The sequence below is a fragment of the Curcuma longa genome, chromosome 20 (assembly GCF_044706935.1).
Source record: "Curcuma longa cultivar G26 ecotype Majalengka, Jawa Barat chromosome 20, ITB_CL_G26_1.1, whole genome shotgun sequence".
Lineage (NCBI taxonomy): Eukaryota > Viridiplantae > Streptophyta > Magnoliopsida > Zingiberales > Zingiberaceae > Curcuma > Curcuma longa.
Genome location: NC_133880.1, coordinates 870,147 through 889,566, shown reverse-complemented (window position 1 = coordinate 889,566; position 19,420 = coordinate 870,147). Strand labels below are relative to the sequence as shown.

General features: G+C 36.2%; 1 pseudogene; it reads right to left on the bottom strand.

The window, feature by feature from the left end:
• Positions 1-3,126: 3,126 nt before the first annotated feature.
• On the bottom strand, positions 3,127-9,783 carry LOC141812844 (trihelix transcription factor ASR3-like; annotated as a pseudogene).
• Positions 9,784-19,420: the final 9,637 nt, after the last annotated feature.

Below are 19,420 nucleotides of genomic sequence, written 5' to 3'. Positions count from 1 at the left end.
CTAGTCCTTTTTTGGACTACTTGTTAGGGTTTGCTCTAGTATCTTGTTTCAAAGTAGTTTTATATTGTTTTGTTTTAGGACAGTCTTATTGATGTGATAAGTACAATGGAGCAAAAAAAGGTTTCTGGACCACGTTGAATTTGATGTTGGATTTGTTATATTTTTTCACTTGTGTGCAATATTTTTACTTCGCCTATCACACCATACAATTTGTTACACACTCAAAATTGTTATTGACACTTGAATTTAGTTGTGAATTTTTATAAGATGTTTCAGTCATCTATTCTCCTCCTCATAGTTGACCATTTGAATTTAGCATTTGGGATTGTTAATGCAATCATATTCTAGTTTAGTCTAACTTGTTAGACTAACACTCTGTTTTGGAATAGGATAAGGAGAAGGTTGGGAAGACCAGGAAAAAAGGAAGGGTTGTAAAATATTTATATTCCTAGAAGGAGGAAAAGTTTATTAACATAATATATATTATTCTATTTTACAAGACTGGAAAGAGAATAAAAGTTAAATATATAAAATTATAAAAATATTTTTACTTTTTAAATTAGATAATGATTTTATTTTTTATAATATATTAATATTTATTTTATAAATATAAATTAATTATTTTTTAAATAAAAAATTAATTCTTTTATTAAAGAATTCATTGTATTATTCGTTACTCTAATTCTATTAGATGAACTAATAAATTATATTACTAAATTTAATAATTTATATATTTTAAGTGAATTAGGTATTTAGTGTGCGGGCTTTGGTGCATCGCTTTGAGAAGGTATTATTCTACTGATTTTTTATTTTATAAATATATCATGAAAAATCACAAATATTATATTTTTGCAATATATGATAGTGATTTAAATCGACGGATATATTCACAACTGGAGAATGATTAACTTATAGTTTTACTGAACAAAAAAAAAATTTATAGTTACCTAACAATGAGTCGAGATTTCGGTGAAGAAGAAAGGAGTGAAAAGATCATGCTCAGCGAAAGAAATTTAAAAAATTTAAGTTAAATACATTAAATATATTATTTAAAAATTAATATTTTAAAATAAGAATAAAATTAGAATAAATAATATTTAAAGTTGTCTTCTCTTCCTTACATTCCAAATTGGAGTGTATGAAAATCTTTCTTTTTCATAGGTGAGGAAGATTAAAACTTACCATTCTCTATCCTTCCCTCCTCTTTCCTCACTCATTTCCAAATAAAGTTCAAAATTCTCTTTCCTTTAGTTATCCTTCCTTTCCTTTCTTTCATCTACTCCCAAACAAAGCATAAGAGTTGATGTTTTGAGGTGATTTTGTATTTATACAATATGTTGTCTACAATGGGTTGGTGCAATCATCATATTGTGGACAATATAATTATGTTGCTTTAAGTTAGTATGATATGTTAAATAGTTAAGGTTAATTGAGTATTTAACGTTGAATAAAATCCAAGTGGATCGAGGTCGATTAAACATTTGACAAGAGGAAAGTTTAATAGGTGTTAGTAATAGGAAAGTATAACAAGGGTTGGCAATTAGAAAATCCAACATGTGTTGGTAGTGGAAGTCCAAAACAAGTCAAAGTTGACTAAATATTTAATAATTAATGAAGTCCAAATATATCAAGGTTGATTAGATGTTTGACAAATGATAAAAGTTAATTAGATATTTGGCAAGTGAAGGGAATCCCAATAAGGCAAATATTGATTGAATGTCAATCAATTAAAAGTCCCAAAGGAGTGATCTTTAGGTATATGAAACTTTTGATGGGTCAAGGTGGGGTGGACCTATAGTAGGACAAGTGGAATTCTTTGTGTGTTAAGGTGGACCTAAGATTAAGCATGTGAAAGTCCTGATAAATCAAAGTTAGCTAATAATATACAAATGATGAAGTCTTAGGAGGTTAGGCCCCTAAGTAATGAATGTCTTGGTAATTTGAGATTGTCCCATATTGAGATGGAGAAAGTCCTAGAGACATGATCTCTAAGCACGAGGAGTCTTCGAGGTGAGGCCTCTTAGCAAGATTAGGAAATTTGAGAGGTATAAACCTCTTGGCAGGGAACCTAAGTAAGATGAAATTCTATGGGTGACTTGGAGTTTGGGTTCAGATAGGTTTGACTTAGACAAGACTCAGTCGTAGAGTTTTTTGAAATTAAGATTTCTACCGACTAATATATATTTTCAATTTATTTAATGGTTAAATCAATTAAGCAGTCGACTCAAATTTGTTTGCCAGTGAATAAAAGATTCATTCTCAAGTTAGTCGGCTAAGCAATCAATCAATTAACAAGTAGAATCAATCGACTAATGCAATTGCATGATATTGGAAGAAGTTATTTGATGACTCAGATATTATAACAGATTAGTCAAGATGGGGATTAATCAACTCAAGTACATATAGATTTAGTTGACTGGTGCAATCAATCGATTGAGATAAGTTAATAGTCTAATGATCATGCAGATTTAAGTAGGTAGTTGTTGGCAGTAAGGCCTTAAAATATGAATTAAAGAAAATTAAAGGTAAGGTTGACTCTTTTCATGCTTGATAGGCATGATAACTCTAGAGTTAGAAACTTTGAATTAGATAATCAAAGTTCGAGAACTAGACTTAGTGAGCTTACTAATAGCTCTAGGTACCTTAGCTGATCCTAGAAACCCAAAGACCAAGTTGTTGATTCATGCTAAGATGTCATGTCTATATGTCATGAATGTTGATTGTAGGCCTTGAGTGCAAATTATTGAATTGATGAAAAAAAATTGTACTATAGGCACACCCTTATGCATAGTTGATAAATTTAAGCATAAATTTGGTGCATAAATTGATGCATGCATCATTGGTACCTTGAGTGTAAGACAGTTGCAACTATTTAATCATTCAACTATAATGTTTACGTGCTAATCTTTAGTCTCTATTTTCACAAGGCATCCCTGATGCTATGTTTATTATGTACTGCGTATTGCATCCATTTGTTCAATTTCGTTTTCACTCGATTGGAAACCACAATACTACATTTAAAAGTAATAATAAATTGAATCGGTTAACATGTGCATCAAATTGAAACAAGCAAAGTTAACAACTTAAATAATGAATGAATCAAATTTGTTGATACACGAAGCCACTGTTGATTTACGTCTATCAGCCGATCTTTGTCAGCTCAGAGAATTAATACCAGCAAAAGATTGATGTTACTTCGTGTTAACCATGATTGAGTGAAACAAAAGGTGCTCTGGGAAAATGTATTGTTCCTTAACAATGCAGTAAAACGAGGGAGTATGTGAATCTTTAGCTTTGTCCGCCATTGAATCCTTCCTACATCCTTGTATCAGTTATTTACAGCTTATCTGCAAATTTTCCGAGAACATCAGCCACTTTGTCAAGGATGGTGAGTAGTCTGTCAACTTGTTCCCTCCTTTGATCTCTGTCCAGCTGAATGTTAAGCTTTTGAGCTTCAAGTTGTGCCATAATCACCGTGTTGTTCCTCTCTAAGACTTCAATTAGTTTGCTGTAAGGATTGTTGTTTATTACTTCATCTTGTGAAGTTCGATGCCGCTTTCTTCCTTGCTGTGGCAATTTATTTTCAGAATCATTAGTTGGCTGCTCATCCTTTGTAATTCCTGAGATCCAAAATTCAGCCATATCGTTAGTTCCTGACTCATCTATTGCATATTGCAGAGCCATAGATTACTACTTTTTTCAGTGAATACATAAAGGTAATATCTAGGGTTGCGAAAACAAAGAATTAGATGGATGTGAAGGTGGGTTTTGACAATTGGTGATACAAAGAGGGCAGTTAGGTGGGATATGTGGTTGCCGAGGAGCCTCATGCCTTCATAAGGATATAAAAGTAAACACAACCATCTTAACTGCATTGTTACGTACGTTTGGAGGTTTTACTGCTTAGCCAAGGTGATTAGGTGCTGATTTAGTGTTATTTGGTTCCTATCTGAACTTGTTTTGGGGTTAGATAAGCATGTAATGGATGGAACATCTACAGATTGATCTTAGTTTACTTGAGTTCAAATTGGGGTTGAATTGGACTTGTTTCAACTTAATCATAGTGGGACTGGAGTTGAGACCATCCCCTCTCCATGTCTTTTCCGGATCTTGCATAAGCCCCTTCACCCAAAAACCCTAAGCATCGCCTGTCTACCTCTTTTCTCTTGCAAGCCACAAGCAAGCTCTTAGTGCCCCACTTCTTGGCTCACTGTGCTTCACCTGCTCCCCTCCCCACAGATACCTTAGGGACATCTCATGCTCCACCTATGAGCAACCTCGATCACATTCCATGTTCTGCTGAAGTTGTCCCATCATCACTCGGAGCTAAACAATCATTGCCCACAACCAGAATTGCCACTCCTTGGTAACCCCTGCACCTCCCTATTCCTCACAAAATAGTAGGAAACCCCGTCCTCCTTGTGTGAGCAATAAGGCCCACATAAAGTAATTAAGTAGAGCACGGTTGAGATAGTCCCTGGTCATCTGATATTTCCACATTAGTCCATGATTCAATTCTTCAAGAATTCCTCCTAGCTCCATCAAAGTTGCTACTAGTATCAAAGCATAGTCCAAGTAGATTTGAGTTTTGATTAAGACAAAGCTAAAGCATGTTGAAACCTTCACCGAGCAAAATCTAGAAGAATTTCCCTCAAAACTATAGTTACAGTACATGCAAGAACCTGAAGTTCAAGACAGTACATTTGAGTTTGTGTGAAAACTGATGGTTAAATACCAGAGAAAAAATTAGTGATTTTGTATCCTTACTAATTAGAAGAATTGAAGCAGTTCGCATACACACAAACAATATATAAGCAACTAGACAATCTATCAGATCAAACGAATTTCTTGGACTACAACTCCAACATAGGCTTGGTACGTGAAGTTTAATGAAGATGCAAAATAAACTTTGCTACATTTCTGTCTTTCAACCATGTCCCTATGAAGAAGATGACGAAGAGAAGGTATACGCCTTCTAGTGAAATCCATGAAAGACAGACAGAAGATAAATAAGAAAAATGCAACATTGCTACACCAAAAGCCAAAGAATGATTGGTAAAAGTATCAGATAAACTTTAACTTGGTTGGCTTGGTGAAGAAGCACAAATCTGGCATTGTATTTTTAGTTGTTATTTAATGAGGAAAGTGAAACTGTGAAAATGAACCTGCCTTATAAATGAAAAAACTTTATAATATCCTAAGCATCTCTCTACATGTGAATCTTATCTTTATAGGAAACAACTGAAAGATGAATAGAAGAAACATGATGAAAATGTTCAAGGATTGATCTTGAGATTTTTTTTTGAACCCAAGTAATTCAAGAATGAAAGAATGTTCATCTCTTTGAGAACACTAAATCATTTCTGAGAATATTCAAAATGCTCAAAGTTCAAGATATTGAACTTTAAGAATTAATTTGGATATCAAAATAGTCCAAAGATTAAAAGAATTTTTGTCTCAATAAAGACTAAATGGTTTGTGTGAAAATTCAAGATATCTGAATGTGACCTAGTCAATGCCCAATAACAACAAAAATCAGAAAGTTTTGATGAGACCATTGTCTAGCTAAGAGACACCAAGAAGAGACCTACTCTACCTAACAATGACTACAGACATCATCTACATTGTCAGCTTACCATCCAGATACTGCAGCCCAACTCAAATCCACCATGAAGTAGCCAAAAGAATGCTAAAACATTAGTAGATTACAATTTACATTAATATTTAGTTTTAGTTGCACAGTGATAGGGCAATTTACTGAGCTACGTGAAGACTAACACAAGTTACAGTTCTAACTAGAGGTGTAATTTCCAGTTGGCACTAGAGAAAACATTGGCTTGGTGGCATATACTAACATGTGAATAGAGAAGCAATTTCCATGCATCTAGTGCAAAACAGAAGCACAATGCCAATAGCCTCACACAACTTGTCACACACAAGGCTTAATACAATTTGTTTTTAGATTAGTGTTAATCTTTATTGTGTGATTGTGGCATTAAACACCAGTTCACAGTGTTATCAAAATTTAGGCATTTACTACGATTTAGAAACAATAAAAAGAAAAAAACATAGATTAGATCTAATAAAATGAATATTAATAAAATTGCACCAAATAAAATTGATCTTGTATGCTAAGCACCGCCCTAGATTCCTAAGGTACAATGCAAATATGGCTTCACCAGTAACATACAAAGATGAAACCCTCTTAGGCCATAATTCAAACTTTATCCACAAATAAAGAAAAAGGAGAAATTTATAGAACAAGGTTCATGCATATTTCCCTTACATACTCTCTGTGCATCAAATGAGATTTATATAGAGATATATGACGAAGAAAGAAATGTTAACACTATTAACAACATTGACTATTTACAATCACTGCATTGAGTGCTAACGTATTGAGAAAATGTCAGACACATTTGCTTGGCTTGCATTTGACATGGACGTGCATTGACGTTCTTAGTTACCATCCATGGTCTCCTTTTTGTTAATGTTAGTCTTTAGAGTCAATTATGAAATGATTAACAAGGAAACTTTTATATTATATTTCATCAATAAAAAAAATTATGATTATTATATTTACTTCAGATTTGTGCCAAATAAATAAGTATAATACTATCGTAGGGTAGTAGGTTCTAGTCTATAACATATCAATTAGTTGAATTGATAGTGGGAGGCTATAGATATATATAGAACACTACTCCGATCTATTCCTAGTCAAGCTTTAATATACAAGGGCAATATTAATGTGTTGAAACAAGCATATAGGTCAATTGATGACTTAATCTTACAAGTCATAAATATAAAATATCAAATTGACACATGAGTATGTATTAGAGAATATGTACTGAATTGATCCGCCATAAGAATGTTTCATGGATCATTATATGAGTGTCATAAATATTCTCATAGTGACTCTTAGGATAAATAATCCTTAGACCTGAAGTCACTACGATTCCCCACATAAGGAGTTGTATACTTTAATATCTGCAAACGTCATCTGTAACAAAGTGAACTATAAAGTTGATTACTGGTTATGCAATAAGTTATACGAAGGTATGTGAGTGATGTAGATGAGATTTATCCCTTTCATATGATAGAAGTGATATCTGTGGACCCTTAATTAAGTAGGATTACTAAAATGCATAGTCATGATCAAATATGTCAATATGAGATATTAAGCTCATTTGATTAAGTAAGTCTACTTAGAGATCAAAAAATACAAAAATTGATAAGGGAATGATATGATTTATGTCTTATAAATCAATCTAGATATCAAGAATAGAAAGATCAAATTATACAAGATAATAGACACAGAAAAGTTAGATCGGATCTCGACATTCTCATTACTTGAGTAACAATGATACATTGCTAGATGTTATTCATTGCTTGTGCATCTAAAATGTTATTTTAGAGACATTGCCAATGTTACAAGAACCTATTAGGTCATACACAAAGAACATGTTGATTTGGAGATAGGTTTATTTTAGTTTGACTAAAATATGATGGATCCTAAGATTATAGGATTAAGTCTAATCCGAATTAAATTCATTGAGTTAAACTCAAATGAATCCAACTATTGGATTATTGAATTGAATCTAATCCGAATTAAACTCATTGGATTAAACTCAACCACTAAGAGGATTAATGTCCATTAATAAATATTAATGGAGCATTAATGAAAAGGAGAGCAAAAGACAAAAATATTTTATATTCATTGGATGAGTACAAAAGTCATTTTTTATTTTTTAAAAATGGTATCACTTCTAGTTTCCTCTTCGTCTCCTCTTGGCCGAACCATCCAAGTTGCTAGCACAACGAAGGTGGTTCTTCTCTGAAAATTGAGTTCATGCGACGAACGATGGACATATTCGTTTAGATACCGAAGAGACGCGGTCATTCTAATCGTGCTGAGATCTGTCGAATCAAAGTTGTTGCTGGGATTGTTCCTTTCACGCAACAAAGGTGACAACTTGATCAAACATGTATATTGTATTCGCATGGATCTCTGGAGGGATCAATTTTTTTCCCGTCATGTTTATTTACTATTTTTCACATAAGATCCCAACACTTTTCAATCTCTACGTTCCAAGAATACATTAATTGGTTGTTGCAATGACATTGTTGCTGCAACATTTTTTTGGGTTACTCTCCTCCACATATCTATATAGGACAATCTTCTTTATATTTCTAGTTTACTACTAGCATGTTCCTCTACAGCCAGCATCGATTATCCTTTCTAGGATGTCAATGGTATTTTTAATTTTTCTCTCTCTATTTTCCTTACGGATGACATTGCTGATTTAGTCACCCTGTCCTTGCAGCTGATAAACAATTTGGTCCGGTCATTGATTGGGTTCAAAACAAGGTTAGAACAAGAAAAAGAGCAAAATGGACGAGGAAACTCTAAAAGCAAATGCAGTGACAAAACCAACTTTCAAGCAAAAGTGCAAACTAAACATACTACAATATCAAGTATCATAATTCAAGAAGCCAAGAACAATAAGATTGAAAGCAAAGCAAATGTGCAGCTTGATATCTTTCCCAAAGCATTTCCACGACTAAAATTCATACAATTGTGTGGCATAATCAGAGTCTTAGGAAAGCTCATTAATTGGGTAACAACATATAATTATATCTTTTAACTCATTGAGTGGTAGGCGTGAGCAGGCAAGCCTACAATAAGCATGTGTTGGCAATTTTGAGCTATAAGTCATAATGTAAGCGACCATGCTTTCTTGTCAGAATTACTCACTTAAAGGTAGAGTTCCTTTTGCAACTTAGTTCTTTGATGTCTTGGTATTTCTCAAGTTAATAAACCTCTATCTCTTCCAGTTCTTTCTACCTCCATCCCAACAATTACCTCCATAACTTCTCTCGATTCACCAACAACTTTTAATCAACAAGATGATAGGATAGTACAACAGATCCTTAAATGAGATCAAAGGGCATACCAGGATCAGCGAATTCCTGTTGAGATGGCTCAAATTTTCTCACTGCAAGCAGCACAGGAACAGTGTATGAACAATCTAGTTGGCAAACAATTTAACAAAAAACCAAAGCATTTCGAATTCAACAAGCACAGAAATCGCAGCCCTGCTGAGAGATTAAATCTTTATTCTTAACAAAAAGGCCTTTAAATACGAGCCAGATGTGGGTAATTACTTGATATCGGCGTGGCAGCAATTGGCGAGGGAAGGTCCTCTGTCACATTCGCCTGATCGGCATAGGAGAAAGATCCACTCTCTGTTGCATCTTGATTGCTACTGAAGGACGCCTCCGCCCCATCCTCGTTATCTTCCTCTTCGTCTTCTTCCATTCTCTCTCCAGCATCACCGACCCTGCCGTCAGACTCCTCGTCTGCCTCAAGAATGCGATAGAACATGTCCTCGAATGTCCCTGGCAGCCGCCGCTCCTTCCTTTCTTCGCTTCCCATCGTCCAGTAGGACTTGCCGGCGGCCGCACCGTCCCTCGTCTCCCACGCCCGTATCTTTCTGTAACCGCACATCAGGGTGCCCCACCGCCTACGACACTGTTCCGAGCTCCGGTGCACCCCCTTTTGGCTGCAGTAGGATGACACAGCCTCCCATTTCGTCTCCGCCGGCATGGCGACGAAGGGATCCCTGTCCCGCGCCTCCACCGCTCGCTTACCTTCCAACATAACAAGGATCTCGTGGTTCCACCAGCGTGGCCGCGGCTGCCGGTGGCCCACGGCGCCGCCATTTCCCCCTGCGCGCCGCCCGCCCATCCTGCTCGACCATTGCTGGCAGCGCCGTTCGACATTTAACGGTTAGATGATGGACCCATTCGACCTAATACAATATCATTTAAACCCTTAACATTGACGGAGGGATTTTTATTAATAAGACCCGAAATTAACTTAAATTAAACATAACGCGATGTGGCATGCCATGCATTAAAGAGCAAAGGACAGTTGCACCAAAAACAAATAAAATAATAAAATAAAATAATCATTCTTTCAATTTCACGAAGTCCTGCATATTATTTTTTTTATTGTTGTGAATTTTAAAAAGCGCACGTTATAAATTTTATTTTATTTTTCCCTTGAATGAGGGCATTTGGTCGGTAGAATAAATATGAGATTTCCATATAAAATGTTATATTTATTTTAGAATATGGAACAAAACATATTATAGATAGAAATAATATATGTGATCATCGACTTTTTTAAATGTTTCAATCTTCAATGACTAGCTAAAAAGTGATTATATGAAATAGATTTTAGACAGGGGCGGATCCAGAAATAATTTTTGGCGAGGACTAATAAAATTTTTTTTACAATGTACAGTATAGAGGAATCAATAATAATTATTTTTATACTAGTATTTCACCCGTGCAATGCACGGGATGTTATTTTATATAATTAACAATTAAAATTAGTAAGTATGAGTGTTTGAATAAATCATTAAAATACAAATAAGTTAAATTGTACAATTAGAAAAAAAAATTTATAAATTTTGAAAAACTTCCTTAAATACAACGTTTGTTGTTGAATTTTTCTGTTTGCTGTCACTATCACATATCAAAATTTTTAGACCTATAGGATTCGTAACTCTGGATACAGCGACATACAACTGACCATGACTAAAAACGGGGTTCTTTATTAATTTGCATTGTAACTGTATTTAATATTTTTTGTTCTTAAGTTGGCTTTATTGTAAATTTAAGTTTTAGTATTATTTTCTCATATGTCAAAATAGAGTTTGTTAAGTTGGTCGTAACCATATATGATTTGGCCCGAGTTTATCTAATTTTTTTATTAAATATTCAACCGATACGTAGTAAAGTATATTTTTAATTTAAAAAATGATTGATGATAAGAAGATAATAAATAAAAAAACAACAATTTCAGATAAAATACTCAATTCAAAATTAAAATACCGCATAAATTAAGTCTAACGATATCAATAACATTTAAATTCTAGAAACTCCCATAATTAAAACCAAGATAAATGTTTCATATGTCAATGACCTTAATACCTAAAAAAACTTACAATAATATAAACTTTAATATATCAATCTTTCTCTTGTTTGATAACTGTCTTCAATTTTTTATCTGGTGCAGTAGATGAGAACTCATCAATTAGTGCTCTCTTCAATGAAGTATCATTCAGAACGTCTTTTGAAATCACAGCCGTACTTGTTGATTTTAGAGGAGTTGAGACTTCATCTTCAGAAGAAATAACCTAGAAAAAGCAAATTATATTCAATCTAATACTATTTCATAAAGATCTTAAAATCATGATTTTTACCTCTTCCATGTCTGCCTTTTCAGCATTGTTCAATTTTGAAAATACATCAGATTCCTATATAAACTAACAATGATAAAAAAGCATGGGTGAAAATTAAAATAAAAAAATATAAATAAAAAAATATTATCCACCTGACTTTCAAAAAAATCACCACAGTATTTTTCAATAATATCATGGTCCGTTGTCAATTTGATGACAGTGTAAGTCCCATTAAATCCGCGAATTTGATCCTGCCTAACTTGAACTTTGAAGAGAACCTTCCGATCAGCTAAATCATCAAATTCTTTTGGCATTTCTATTGAAGTGGAATCCTGAAATATTATGTGATTTTTTATATGTTACCTAAACAAAAATTCAGAAAAAACATTTACAACCGATAATGGAAAACCTGATTTTTTATTTCGGCCCTTAAATCGAAGGTTGTTTTTCCAATAAGCTCAACACACTCTCTATCCCAAAGCAGGAAAAGAGCATTTCCAGTATTGTCTAAAACTCGAGCTCGAATCTTGAACCTATCAAAACATAAATATTTAAATAAATCATAATGTATCACATTAAAATAATATATTTCAGATTCCATGTCTGCCATGATGTCATTGACAAAGTCTTCCCACAAGGTACATGATAGCTTATTGTTCCTAAAAATAGTAAAATAACTGATTATTAAAAAATATTAAAATAATAGATGTAAGATATCATGATGTCATTGACAAAGTCTCTCCACAAATTAAAAGAAAAATAAAACAATACTTACTCCGAATCTTCTAAGACAAAATCAAGAAGCTTTGTAAGACGACCACCAAATTCTTTACTTTGAGGAGAGTCTCGTGCAACCATTTTGCCAATGACATCTTGAGAAAAAAATTTTAAGCTATAAGATAAAATGTTCGATCAATTAATCATGAAAAAAAAATTAAAATAAATTAACCTACCAAAAAGTATGTTCTCATCAACAGAATCTGTCTTCTTCAATTCACTAAAAGACTTGAATTCATATATCATCGATGGAAATGTATCATCAAAAATTTCGCATACATGAGTTTTTGCAATAAAATTAATCTTGTATTTATTTGTTGTTGTCTTATACTTCATTCGATTCTCTACAACAATGATATTTTTTATGGCAAATACATGACCTTCTTTGAGAATGAGTTTCACTCTCTCTATGATCGGACGTTTTATTGTTCCATGGATGCGTTCACTCTACAAATATATAGAAAGAGTAAATATTTAATTTATATTTTCTAACAGTAATCAGATATATACGTAAAAAAAATATACAACCTCTTTATCATGAAAGACACACTCCAAGCTAAAATCTCAGTTGTTTCCATATGCAGGTAGATTGTAACAACGAACTAATCGGAGTTTCAACGCCCATTGCATTTTCGAAGGGTTAACCTCTCGGATGAGATTAAACAGAGGAGCCATTTTTTTATTTCAGCCTAAAGTGAGTGAATGAATATATTGCAATCCTAATTTATAGAGTGTATGCAACCTCACCCTCATTTATAACATATGGTATTTTTTACCATTAAAGTTATTCAATATATTAGGAATCTGTGTTTTACCATTTAATAATAATAATTCGAGCATTAAAGTTTATGCTTAATATGGATTAAAATGTACGAATTAAAATACATTAATTCGACCATTTTTAAAATACATTTAAAAATCTATGGTATTAATATGGATGAAAAATTTTATTTTTACCATTAAAGTTATTCAATATATTAGGAATCTATATTTTATTATTTAATAATAATAATTTGAGCATTAAAGTGTATGCTTAATATGAATTAAAATGTATTTAAAAATATGTGGTATTAATATGGATGAAAAGTTGTATTATCAATCAATTATAGCGATGTAAGTTTGTTTCCATATAGATAAATATGTCTATTTATTAAAATGATGTTTAGGCGGGAAATTTTTAGACAGACAACTCTGTTTATATATATATATATATATAGATGTTATGAGCACATAAATAGAAATAGAAGATGATGAGAATTATAAAAATAAATATATGGATGATAGATAAGATAAAAAATATTATATGCATGGCCATTTATGCTAAATGGATATTACGAATATATTTTTGCATTGGGCCCCTCCAGCCCCAATGTCCCTCGACCTGACAGCCTCCGCTATCGCCTCCGCCAGGCGGTCAGGAATCACGACCTTCCGGCGTAGCCCATCCTTGTCGACCTTAATGAGACCCGCCAAGCCGCACCCCAACAGGGAGAAGTCCTTGATCGAGGAAGACCTGGAAGGGGGCGCCGACTTCCGCGGCGGAGTCGAGGACGCACTCTTGCAGTCGGCTATCGAGGGCGTGGATGAGCAGGTGGTGAGGGAGTCGGCATCGTCCTCGACTAGGTTGAAGGCGCGGTACTCTTCGTCGTCGTTGGCCGTCGTCGTCGGGGCGGTCAAGGAGATCGCCTTGGATCGATCGGAGGAGGAGGGATTCAACAAGGTGAGGCGTACATGCTTCCAGAATCGAGATTTCGATCGAGGCATTGATTCCTCTTCTCTTCTCTCCTCTCCTCTTCTCTCCTTCTGCCTCGACCTGGTGGTCGGCCTCCTCGGCCCGCGCTGCCGCCAGCCAGCGCAGCCTCACGCTGCTCAGCACCTCGGACGCGATCACGCGCCGCATCTTCTTCCACTGCGGGCCTAGCGGGCAGTCGCACTGGCGATCCTGGCGAGGGCTTCAACCCCCTCCAGCCCTCGCCTGGATCCGCCCCTGATTTTAGATATAAAGATGAACTCAACATAACCAGAATATTACTTGGATTTAAGTAGAAAAGAAGATATTAATATTTATTATTTACTTTTATATATATCTTCTATATATCCAAGTAATTAAACCCTTGAAAAAATTGATATATAGTATATTTGGATTTCTTTTTGTCATAACTACATATGATCTAAGTGTTTTTTATCATAAGAGAAAAATATCAGGCAATTTTTATTTTTTTTTATTTTTTCAACTACTTAGTTGAAATTTTATAATTTATTTTGAATATTATGTTCATCAGGTCGATAAAAAAATTGAGCATAATTAAATTTAATAATATTTGAAAAAAAAATCAACTTGAATATTAAATAATCAGATGGGCTTTGTGTCCAATCTAATAATAGCCCTCATTGTATAGATATAGTGAGGATTAAACACACTTTTAGCATTTTTTTATAGAGAAGTTAGAGAACTCCTTCTAGATGGTAGATGGTTGTAGGATCATGTAGGATCATTGAGTGACAAATTTCACCTTGTACTTAAATAAAGAAGTTAGAAAAAGAAAAATTTTAGAACGTTTGGCAAAGTTGCATATTTTTAAGCATTATAAAATGGATCATATGCACTCCATGTCACATTTTAGAATATGGGAAAATAAACATTTGAAGCTTTTCTACTTGGGTCATTATTTTAATTATAATGAAGAAATTCTCTACTTGGGCGATGGAAGAGATTAATTGATAAAATAATTAGCCTGAGACGGATCTAAGTTGGGACTATCTTGGGCTCTAGCCCAGCCCTATGAGACGGGGAGTGGCTCGCCAATAGTAAGATCGACAAGGAGGAAGGATTGAGTGAAGAGGTGACTAAGGGAGCTTTGGAAATAGGTTTGCTTATCGCGGATGCTGATTAGGATCCATTTCCGCTTCCGCTTCGATTTTTGGTTTTAGTAAAAGGAATGGGGGAGGGGGGAGCTATGGAGTTGCGCCTTCTTCTCTTTCTACTAGCTCTATTATCCACCACCCGAGCCGATGAAGGTGAGATACATTCGCATCTATGAAATTTCCCTTTCTTTGTGAGTCAATCTGAAGACTATGGTTCGAAAGAAGAGCTTCCATTCAATAATCGTGCATGTTTTACTCTTTTACTCATTTTCAATTTCTTCGTTTGTATTACAGTAAACGTCGCAGCCTCTCGTTCGTGGTTCCTTTGCTTTTGTTAGCATAAAAAAGTATTTCTTTTATTCTAATGAATGAGAATAACTATTTTTTAAAAAAAATATTTTTGGTGACAATAATTAATGAGCGAGTTCCAATGAGTTTCCGCTGCTTTTGATTTAATACTTTAGAGGCACAAGAGAAAGAACCTGAAATAGAAGTCATGGTTGTGATTGGACAGTACATCCAAGGGGCCCACTTGTGGCCTCTACTTCCACCTCCATAAATTTTTTTCATATTTTTTGTGCTAATTCGATTTATAATTTAAATGATTTGGTAGGCACATGCATTGCCATCAAATCTTATCTTATCACATCATGATTTTTTTTATAAAAAAATAATGTTGTTTGATCATGCATTTATTATTTACTTGTTTCTTTTTTTTTGCAAACTATAATGCATTTTTGTGTCTTTTTTAAGGATTTATTTATTATGCCGAAACAAATAAAGATAAAATAAATTGCACAATTCTTGTTCGATAAATCAACTCTAAAATTGCAAGAGGATTCATTCATTAAAAAAATTAAAATATTAAAGTTATTTAAGTTAAAGGGTGCAATTGTAACCAGTCAAATCTCGGATACGTAATTTACAAAATAGACTTTAGTCGTCTTATGAAAACAATAAAAAAGAGTCTCAAAAGTGTTGATCACAAATATAACTTGTAAGATTGGTCAAACTGAGTTTAACAGAATATGACTTCATGCAGAGGCGAATCTAAGATAGGGCTATTTTGGGCTATAATCTAACTTTAAAAATATTACATAGATATTTGTAGTCTACAACTTGGTATCAAAGAAAAATTGATGAGTTCTTTCTTTCTTTATTCATTTTATTTTGATGTTTTATTCACCCCTTCGACACCTAAAGCCAGCACAGTCCATCTCCAATTTCCCTGATTATAAGTGTTATAGTCAAGTTTGGAAATATTTCAACATCATCCTTAAACTTAATTAAAAAAAGGTCTAGAATAAGAGTTGCAAGAAAATTTTTCCATGTATACATTTTTAGTGAAAGTGGTCATCTTATTTGCCACATAAAATCGCACTAGAATGACTACTCGAACGATACTACCCTTTATTGGTGGTGAGCAATGAGGAATAGAGCAAAATTCTCACAAAATTTTATTATGAAGTTGAGTGGTCGAATTCTATTATACAATCTTACGGTAAAGATTGTGTCGGAGTTATATGAAATATTCTGAATTAAAATTATAGAAAAGTAACTCAAATTTATCTGCGGATGGCCTGATATGCTGAACTCGTTTGAGAAAGTTGGACAACATCACTGTTGGGAGTTCAAGCTCTACAAAGAAGGTCGAGCAAAATTCCCGACTGGGAAGCCTGCCCGAGTGAGCCAACAACCCAAGAGATGAGGCCCAATGCCGCGAGGTTTAAGGGCCGAAGTGCAACCTGAGTGGGTTGTCCGAGCCTGAGTGGGTCGCCAAATGCTCGGGAGTAGAGTTCGGTTGGTCGGAATGCTAGGGAAGTAACTCTAAGTGTGAGTAACTGAGTTCGAGAGTTGAGTACCTTAAGTGCTAGGTTCCTAAGTGCCACATCCAAATGTCCGAGCTTAAGTGTTAAACCGAGAGGTAGAAAAGTCGACATCTCTGTTTGATATAATTTTCTTAAAATAAATTTGTCATTTTTGATGGCACTTTGAGATTACAACAGACGTTTGTTTCTCAAGATACAATGGCGAAATCATAATAGCAACCTGGCACAGATTGTTCGTGGCGAATTGAGTACGTACCCAAACACTATCGAGTAAGAGTTGCTGAGCAAGTCACTTGGCAAAGAGGAGGAGAAGTTTTTGGGAAACAAAAGTAGATGAAATGTCGTTGCTTCTCTTCTCTAAAAGCTACTGAGAAAGTCATTCGGCAAAGAGGAGGAGAAGTTTTTGGGAATGAAAGTGTATGGAATATCGATGCTTCTCTTCTCTCTTGCTTGAGGTCGTAGCCTCCTTATATAGAGGCTCTGACCCTTAGTTGTATTGAATGACCGAATAACCTACAAAAACTAGTTTAGGTGGCAAAGTATAGGTTGATTTGCTTAGGTTAATTTTATCCTGATTGGTTCGACATTTAATGTTCGCAGATCGTGCTCGCACATAAGTCACTAAGTTAAATGCAATTCGAGCCTTGAATTTGATCTTCTATCACTCTGCACATGAGAGAAAGTCTTTTCTCATACACGTTCACAATTTTAACGATTGTGATTTGTTATGGTCGTATGCTTTGATCATGGTTAGTCGAATCCAACGAAAGGTGGTGGGCGCGATGCCTTAGGGTCGGAGGCATGGATCGAGCCAAGGCCCCGAAGCCGCATAGCTAAACCCCCAGATGCTACCTTACAATCCCGACAAGGGGACCGAATCGGGATAGGCAAGTTGAAGACCCCGAACAGTTCTCGGCTCGGTCCTGAACCTCCCTCAGCGTGGCTCCGCGCCGGCCCATATTCGAGCCGAATCAGCTCCTATCGACTCTTCCTATTCTTATTTTAGTCCCGAAAAAAGACCACTCCCCTATCGTACGGTTGTGAATGTTCTCCTGACACTTCTGCAGCTCATCATGGCAAATCCCTAAAAAGATAGTGGTACACACTCTCTTAAATGCAAGTCAGCGATGGGACGTAAGTGCTGACTATACCCTATCTCCCTCTGACACATTCATAACGGTAATGGGACTTTGTCACATTCTTGATGTGACCGGACAGCATCAAACTTATATAAAAGGTCAGTTGGTTACTAAGGAGAGGTATGCAATCTCACATGCTAAGCTTCTCCATTTCCACTTTCTTCCTCCTCCCTCTCACGAACTGACTTAAGCATCGGAGTGGTCGCGCCAGGACACTCCTGGCCTTCCATCTCACTTTCTTTGTGTTTGCAGGTGCTTCCCTCAAGCCTTCTTCTCCAACCTCATCTTAATCCTCTTAGGGTCTTGGTGCTGAAGAAGACGGTCGAAGCTTCCTGGTGCAGATCTCAACAGGAACATATTTTGGCGCCGTCTGTGGGAAGATTAGCAGTCCTGCCTTGAGATATGCCGACGGACGAACCTCCTCGACCTCAACTCCTCACCATGACCCAAGAAGACTTTGATCGCGCAGTAGCTCTAGCAGTCCAAGCCATTTCACGCAACCAACAGGAGGCCCCAGCTCAACCTCCTCCGGCCCCTACTAGGCCGGCAGAGGTCCCTACCAGCGGATGCCTGCCTCCACGACGACTGTTCACGCCCGTGGAAGCGCCGCGTACTCCCTCCTACAGACCACCACCGCCGGAAGTGGATTACTACGATGCTTCCATGGAGTCTGCCGCTGACCAGATTCCTATCCGAGACCCGGCTCGAGGAAAAGGGCCAGAGATAGGAGAGGGAAGTGGGACGAATGGAACCCCCTTCACACGCCGCATCCTCGATGAAGAACTTCCCAAGCATTTCCGGACCCCCCAATTCCTCGACTACAATGGGTCGACAGATCCGGAAGACCACCTGGGGATTTCGAGAATGCGGCAATGCTCCATCAATATACCGACGCTATCAAGTGTCGGGTATTTCTCACAACGTTGGCCGGATCCGCCCTTAGATGGTTCAGCCAACTGCCGCCATCCTCCATCAGTTCCTTTGCCGACTTCAAAGAGGCCTTCCTGCGGCACTTCGCTACCAGCCGCACATACCGCAAGACCACTATGGATTTGTTCGCCACCAAGCAGAGGCCTCGGGAATCATTGAAGGAGTTTGTACATCGCTTCAATCAAGTGGCGCAAGAAGTAGCAACGGCCACCTCAGAGGTTCTCGTAAGCGCCTTTTCACAAGGCTTGATAGATGGAGACTTCTTCCGATCTTTGATCAAGAAACCTCCCGCCAACTTTGATGCACTCCAAAGCCGAGCCGTCAAGTATATCCATGTGGAGGAAGCCCAGTCGGCTCGGCGTAAAGAAGATCCCCACCAGCAAGGAGGATCTAGTCGGAACCCTCCAGCCATCCCCCGAAGTGAGAAGAGGCCTCCGCCCCAACCACTTCGGAGACCCGAGTCGGATCCCCCCGTGGCCTCCAAGACCTCATCACCGCTCCATCCATGCCGTGGCCAGTCAGCCAGAGCAGGCCACCGGAGGTTGCCGATGGCTGCCTCGCTTCTGTGCCTACCATCAATCCCAGAGTCATGCCACTGAAGAATGCCACCAGTATGCTCGAGAGCTGC